Source organism: Felis catus, chromosome F2 (genome assembly GCF_018350175.1).
Source record: "Felis catus isolate Fca126 chromosome F2, F.catus_Fca126_mat1.0, whole genome shotgun sequence".
NCBI classification, from domain to species: domain Eukaryota; kingdom Metazoa; phylum Chordata; class Mammalia; order Carnivora; family Felidae; genus Felis; species Felis catus.
The window spans coordinates 37,961,344-37,969,759 of NC_058385.1; the positions used below are offsets into that span (position 1 = coordinate 37,961,344).

General features: G+C 39.5%; 1 pseudogene; it reads right to left on the bottom strand.

The window, feature by feature from the left end:
• Positions 1 to 559: 559 nt before the first annotated feature.
• Positions 560 to 1,344, bottom strand: LOC101088053 (annotated as a pseudogene).
• Positions 1,345 to 8,416: the final 7,072 nt, after the last annotated feature.

Here is an 8,416-nt window from a genome sequence, read left to right on the forward strand (position 1 = left end):
TAAAGCAGCAAATAAAAGAGCCCAGGATGTCAAAGGGCAAGACTGCCACACCGGGCTCTGACCCCCACCCATGCTTCAAGGCATGCTGTTCTGCTAGCTAACGAGAAAGCAAACCAGCCCCCTCCACCCTAAAACATCCTTCCCCAGGTAAATAAAAGTATATAAGGAGGGGGGAAACTAAAATATACTCATCTACAGAGTAAGGATTTTGAAATATCAATCTATTCCCTGTTTCAAAAATGTTAACTGGAGTCATCTGGTCATTTCTAATTATATCGTAATGATGTATCCAGATTCTATTTATGTGGATTTATCACTAGATACCTCTAGTCAACAGTATCAACTTTATTCCCAAGTATCTTTACCACTAACACACTTGCTGTGTATCATCTGCCAGAATGGTGAAGCATTAGAAGAGAGGAAAAAAAAAAAAAAGATATTCGAGCAGCAGGCAACAGTATGGCCCTTTCACACAGTAGCATCTGAATGGCTACTGAATAGTCCAGGAATAATTCCAAAAACAAGAAAATTCATGCATTTTAGTAATTATGTCATAATGTTCACAGTTGAAATTTCCTTAGACATCGCAGTTTCTTTACAAGGGAATCTTGATTTTTCTTAATGTTCCTATGAGTCAAGACTTGAACTAGTAGCTTTCTTTTTCCTCTTCTTACGGTTTCTAATGCTTCTTTTTTGTTTCTTGTTACTTTTTCTCCTTCACTCCTTTTCTTCATTTTTGCTTGTACCCTCCTCACTCTAATCTCACTCTGATAAGGACTCTGATGATAAAGGTTTATCTTCAGGATACATCTTTCTTTTTTCCATGAGTCCTCTCATGTCCTTTTCTTTCTCAGCTGCGTCCTTAGACTTATTTTTTAAACTATCCTTACTGTCTGCTTCAGTTGCTGACATGGACTTCTCAGAAGATTTATGTGAATGGTTCTCTTTTTCCCTTATTTTTATCCTCATCTTCAGAATCTGAAGATCTGCTAGGAGAGTCAGAGCTTAATGAAGAAGAAGATGAATACCTACCAGATTTTTTCTTTTCTTTTTTCTTTGTTTTTTTTTTTTTGTTTTTTTTTTTTTGGATGAGCCCTTTGTCCCCCTGACAATTTCTCTCTGTGTTTTTCTATCTCTTTCTTCCAGTTCTCATTCATTTTTTTCTTCACATTCAGCCAATGCCTTGGAGCCTTTCTTTTTCTTTTCTGGTTGTTCTTTCCCTTCTTCCCAGGGAGGCCTTGGTGAATTCAGGCCATCTTGAATCGTTGACCCTGAAGACTGGTTCAGACCCCTGGATCTGGGCATTGCCATTGGGTGCATATAGGCCACCCGATTGTCCCATTTCCCCAGGTGCAGGACTGAGGGCATGGTCAGACACCAAGAGAGATCAGACCGGAGATGTTTATGGGTTGTTTTGTTTTGTTTTAGATGTGTTTGGTCTCTTTCCTAATTTTTTCTTTTTCCTTTTTTTTTTTTTTTCATGTTTGCTTTGGCATTTCATGCTTGTGGCTTTCCTCTAATATCTGCTGACCCTTGACTACTGATCATATTTATACGTGATTGGAATAGTTGCATGGGTGCTTATTATCTAGTAGGCTTCTCTGAAAGGTAACCTGGCTACGTTATTTCAGTGGGCAGAACTTCATCATCTGTAGGACTTTGGCCCGAAGAAAAAACCCTCCATCCTCCTGTTTAGCAGATATAAGCTTAAAGTGTAGCATTCTAGGACTCAAATAAGGAAAAGGAGAGAGGAGTTTTATAATTCAGAACAGAGCCTTTCACTTATTCTTCTAGTATATAATACAGCAGCACCCACATCTATGTCTTCTTGTGTCCATGAGTCCAGAATCTATCTGGTTCAACCTCTTCACAAAGAATAAAGCTCCCAGCTTGTCCTTAGTTGGAGGAAGGTGATGTCATTACCCTGCAGTCACCCTGTGGCCCAGGGGAGGGGAGGGGAGGGAGATCTGGGAACCCAGGGAGTTCTTAATCACACTTCAAGTATTTCTTCAGTCTCAGCTGGATCTGCATCACCCTACTTTTCAGAGTTACCAGTGGCTTAATTTCTCAAGCTTTTCTGCAGTTATATGCTCGATTCTGTTTGAATCCTGGCTTCTCCCAACACAAGGAGACGTTTCAACTTTCTCTGGACTGCCGAAGCACTTGTCACTGTGTCTCTGCTTTCTTGCTTTTAATTTTTTTTTCTGTTGTTTCCTCTTTAGGTTACATTTTTACTGGTGGATGTATCATCCTGTCCTTTGGAGATCCTTTCATTACAATGTGACTGCTGTTTTTGGAGGGAGACTATTCAGAAAGTCACTTTAAGTTCTGTTAAGTGGTAGAAAAAACTCCACATGCAGGATCCATGGAGAAGAAGCTGAAGACGGCCGGGCCAGACTAGGACAGGCTGGCCTCTGAGGACTGGCCCTTTGGCCAAGCCTCTATTTGAGAACGTTGGGAGCTGGGAGGCAGAATTCAAGCATAACGGGCAAGAAAAGCAAGTGCACGGCCCCTCTGGGAGAGGGGAGGAAAGGAGAGATCCAACTCTGCCCAGGGCTATTTTCCAATAGTCAGGCAAACTGATTTAATCAGTGGGGCATGACAGTGGGGCCTGTGGGCCATAGCAGGTCTCATAGAGATAAAGAGGTTTCAGGGAGGTCCCTCGGGTTAGAACAGAAGCTCAGCCAGCAACTCGCTGAACCGTAGGGCACAATCTAGCTTCTGTGGGAGAGGGTAGAGCGTGGGTGGGAAAGTGTCCAGAGTCTCCAGGCATGCCTGAGCCTGCTTAACCCTCCTACGAGTTCGGCGGGGGAGGGGAGTGGGGGCAAGAAAATTCTAACCACAATTTTACTGTGTGGTTTATGATTTTACCCCACTTCTGGATAATGCGAGTTGTTGGCATCACCCTTAAAGCAGTGATGACAGCTTCCTTTTCTGTGTTTGTTTCCCAAATGCAAAAGGACCTTATTACCTCAGGGCAAGCCCTCAGGCTGGGGTCTGCCACTGCTGGTTGCAGATCCTGCTCTGGAATTTTCATTGCTCTGAGAGAGAGAGAGAAAGGCTCAGTCAGAGGACCCAGTAGCCTGGGCCAGTCCTGCAGAATCTGGGGTGGGGTCCAGTCAAAAGCATTGTGGATCTCGGTGGGCTTAATTATGTACAGGGCAGTACACTCGATTAGAGGGCGCTGTTCCGTCTAGCGTGTTCAGTCCTAAACTGCCATTCAGATGCATGTCTATGCGGCTTCCTCATGAAGGAACTGCTGTGCTAGGCCTTCATCGCCGACCAGGGACTGCTTTTGGTTGCTCTGGTGCCATGGGCAACGTCAGAGGGGAGAAATAAATCAGCATGGGTGTGGTGATTGGTTAGAAGACAGGTATTGAGACTGCGCCTGGGTGGCTCAGTTGGTTAAGCATCCTACCTCAGCTCAGGTCATGATCTCACGTTTCAGGGGTTCGAGCCCTGTGTTGGGCTTTGTGCTGACAGCTCAGAGCCTGGAGCCTGCTTTGGATTCTGTCTCCCTCTGCCCTACCACTCATGTGCTCGCTCGCTCGCTCTCTCTGTCTCTCTCTCTCAAAATAAATAAATAAATAAACATTAAAAATATTTTTTTAATAATAACAAACAAAGAAGATAGGTATGGAGAGGAGTTTGTGGGAATTGGGGGTTTAGGACAAGCTGACCTAAAGGAAGGTAATAAAATACCTCAAATAGCGGCCTCTCTTTTTTTTTTCTTTTTCTTTTTTTAATGTTTATATCTGAGAGAGAGACAGAGAGAAATCACAGGCCGGGGAGGGGTAGAGAGAGGAGACACAGAATCCAAAGCAGGCTCTCTATCAGCACAGAGCCCGACGTGGGGCTTGAACACATGGATGAGTGAGATGGTGACCTGAGCCAAAGTCAGACAAACCGATGAAGCCACCTAGGAGCCCCAAATAGCTGCCTCTCTTATCTTCATGTCTAAAGCAATCAGGACTAAATCCTTTCTCTATTCAGTGTCCCTTATTTTATTATCTTCTTTTAAATCTCTGCACTTTGGTGACATGATTTTTTTTAAATAAAGACACAGATGCTCTTTATTCCTCCGAATGAAAGGAATGAGATTGCATTGATAGCAACAGAAAAATTTTTAAAGAAAAATTTTATATATCCCTTAACATAGAGAGAGGCAAAACAAAACAAAACTTAAATTCAGCTAATGAGCATATGTTACTTTAATAAGTATGTTTTTCTAAGATATTTAGGAAAGAACAGAATACTGCACTCATATAATACTTATTTTTTTAACTTTTAAAATAATACTTATTTTTTTAAGGCACAATCACAGAACATACTGGGGTTAAATATGTGAAGATATTATGGGGAACCATTCTAAAGGATGGTAATTATTACATTTTTTTTTGTAATTCTTATACTTTTAAATTTCCCCTAGAAAAAATATAGCTTTACTTTTAAAAAGTAAAAAAAAAAAAAAAAAAAGAAAAATTCCCTTATTTAGCCATAAAAGCAGAAAGGAATGAGATATTTACAGCCTTGTGGCCACCAGGAAGACATAATATGAACCAAATGCAGAAACGCTTACCTCTTTCCTGTGTTTTGTCTTCTTACCCTTTTTCTTGTTTGCATTTATCTAATCATTGATTCAAAAGCATATGCTACGCATATTCTATGTTCAACATCCCTACGTTCTGGAATTTTAATGGTGAACCAAAACACGGGTCCCTATTCTCCTGATCCTGACCTGTGGTGATGGTGGATTTGGACTAATGGATAGATGTTAATCAGTTATCACACATTCCAAAATAAATGTGCAGTGATATCTATGATCCCACCTGAGGAAACAGGGGATACAGGGAGCAAGAGGTTAAATGACACCATAGTCCATAACAGAAAGTGGGGATCCAGTTAGAGCAGGAAGTGAGAATTTACTGAACAGATATATTTTAGGCTTCTGGTTTTGGACCAGGCATAGAACTACTGGGAGCTTTCAGCTTTTGCACTTAAAGATTTGACTCTGAAAGTCATCATCAGTAGATGAATGATCTTTGATCGTGATTAGTGACCCTAACCTTCAGTATTATATTTCCTTAAGTCTTCACTCACCTCTTTCAATCAATTTTGGTGCTCAGAGCTTTATTCTTTCTGGATCTGTGAAAATCCGTCATATGTCTGGCTATGATGGTGTTATTTCACTACCTCTCAACCCTTGTATCTTTTCACATGCTCAGCATATTTTTCAAAATTCTAGAGTATAAACTAGAATGTCATAGAATGTCAAAGAACTCTGAATAGCTTTTTTTGTCTATCATGGAAATTTACTGGTTTATCTTTTTTTCTGAATTAAGATGTCTGATGCCTTTAGTGTGCAGAGAGCAATACATAGTAATTTGTAGTAATTTCGAAGTTCAAGAATAAGCAGGAAGAAGGGCTAGAGGTAGTAAAGAAAGGCAGATAGTGTTATCTTCATTTAATAGGGGTGAAATAAGGTAAATGAGAAGTTAAGTGAGTTTATAAAGGTTATATCATAAATTACTGGCAAAGATGGTATTCAAACCCATTTTTTTTTTTTACTCTAAATCCTATGCTTTTTCTATAGTGTACCTAAATCAGTATTTGGAAATACATTTATATTGTGTTTTAGGTTTATGGAGGTTTATCCAAGAATGCATTTATTTCAACCTATCTCTGAAGTTAGATTTTGACAAGAGTTCCCAATGTACTTTTCCCACTCTATTAAACCTTCTTTATGTGGTCATAAAATTTTAAATTGCTGACTTAAAATTTTACACTTGATGTGTAAATAGGTATTTGCAGGACGAGTAAAATTTCTGAAATAACATTAAGGTACTAACCACTGATGCTAGACATTTCCAAATAGTTGAATTATATTTAGACCAGAAGATGGCATAAGAGCTATAGCAATGGAAAATTACACACAACAGATTGTGGACTTTCTTAAAGGATTGCATTATAAACTAGTATATATGTTATGTAATTATTTTTTTTCTGATAAAAGAAAGCATTTTTTATCCTGTGAAAATTTATACTTCCTTTTAAATTACATAATGACTCCAGAAAAACATGTAACTCAAACACACACACACACACACACACACACACACACACATAAATCAAAATTAAAACCACTCAAACCTCATAATTCAGAAACAACTATGACTGACACATTAGACACCTGGGGGATACGGGTGATGTGCATGCCTTAGAGGGCTATGTTTTTATGCCTGGGGTCCAAGTTCTATATGTTTAGGGTCAGTTCTCCTATGGAGGATCAGAGTTTATGCCTGGAAAGGCACGATTCATATCCTGAAGACCCGAATCAATTCTAAAAATACAAATTTCATATACAGAGTGCTGGTTCCCTGCATGTATAGCTAGGTTCCATGTTTGCAGATTGATATTCCATTTTTGGAGACAGATATTCTATATATGGAGTTCTTATTTTCATGTCAAAGAAACCAGATTCTATTCTTGGTGAATGATATCCCAGGTATGGAGTGACAGATCCTATGGTTATAGGGCCAGTTTCCTTGCTTGGGAATTAGGACAAACACACCGTACCAGGTTCCAGGCCTGGGAGACCAGGATCCATGTTTTACTTGAACATGGGTTTCACTTAAAGGATTTGGGACTGGGGAACTTGGGTAGCTCAGTTGGTTAAGTGTCCAACTTTGGCTCCGGTCACTATCGCATAGTTCGTGGGTTCAAGCCCCACATCGGGCTCTGTGCTGACAGCTCGGAGCCTGTAGACTGCTTCGGATTCTGTGTCTCCCTCTCTCTCTGCCCCTCTCCTGTTCATGCTCTATCTCTGTATCTCAACAATAAGTAAATAGTAAAAAAATGTTTTTAAAGGATTTGGGACCAATCAAGGAAATAGATATGATTATGAGAAGTAACACACAACAAGCTTATCGTACAGTGCTTGGACAGAGTTGTATGAGAGGAGAATGTCCCTCATAGCATGAGTCCATTCAGAGACTTATGGTGAGTGTGTGACCATTCAGAAAGGGATGAAGGTAAAGGAATTCCTAGGAGAGAGGGAGATAAAAGTGGGAGCTTTTAAGTCTAGAGGATATTGCTCAACAGCATGGCAGGGAATCTCTGGGTCACAGAGCTCCAAAGGGCAGTGGTAGCTTGGGATCTTATAAACATAAGGCTCTATCTCATCAATGACCAGCAGATCTGAGTGTAGTTTCATAAGGTCTGTAAAGAAGACAGGCTCTAAATGGCTAAAATTCTGCTTGTTTGGGTTATTTTTATATGTAATATATATAATGTTTTATATATATATATATATATATATATATATAATTATATATATTATATATAATGTAATATATATATAATATACAATATAATATACAATAATATATAATATATACATATAATATATATAATGTAATATATATTTTATATATATAAAGTTGTGTATGATGTCTGTGGGCTTCTGAGTTGACAGCCTGTAGTGAAGAATAAGCAATTTAGGGACAAATGCAGAGAGGCCATTTTGGCTTATTTACATAATATAGCATATAACTAAAATCTAAGTACTATGTCTGGGTTGCCACTTTCCACACTGGTAAGACCACATTCCATGTTTGAAGAAAGACATAGACATAGATAGATAGAAAGAGATTTGGACATAGAGTGCCAGATTCCTTGCTTGTAAATGCCAGGATTCATATCTTGTAGAGTATTTTGAGACTGAACTGCCCAGTATCATGGGGAGTGCCAGGTTCCACATTTGTAAGATCAGGTTATATGCTTGGAGATTGAGCTTCCACAGACAGTTTGCCGAGGGTCAAGCGTCACGAAATGTGCATGGAATTTGAAATTCTGGAAGTGCCAAGTTCTATGCCTGTAGGGTTCCATATTTGGAGGTTAGGATTCCACACATGGAATTTCATGTTCTGTGCCTGGAGGCAGTTCTGTAAAGGGAGGACTAGGTTCAGTGCCTGGGGAGCTATCTCTCCACACTCAGAAATCCAGGTTTTACCCATTGATGGCTGCTATGAAACATAGATAATCAAATTCCATGTCTAGAGTTAATTATCAAGACTGAAAGAACTTGTGTCATGCTAAGAAGTCTAGATTCAGTATTTCAGGTCCAGTTGAGTAAATTCCACTCTTGATGGATTAGATACTATTTCTTTAGATTCAGGTTTCACTCCCAAGAGGTTATGTTCCAAGCCTAAAAAAAAAAAAAAAAAAAAAAAAAGAGAGAGATCTCAAACAGATAGGAGGCCATGCTTTGCCTAGAAGGCCTAATTCCATGGCTAGGAGGCCCTGATCCACCAATAGAAGCCCAGATTCCACACTGAGAAGAAGTGATTCTATGGCTGGAAAAGCAGGATTCACATTTGGATAGACTTCCCATGCCTATAAAGTTAGATTATCTACT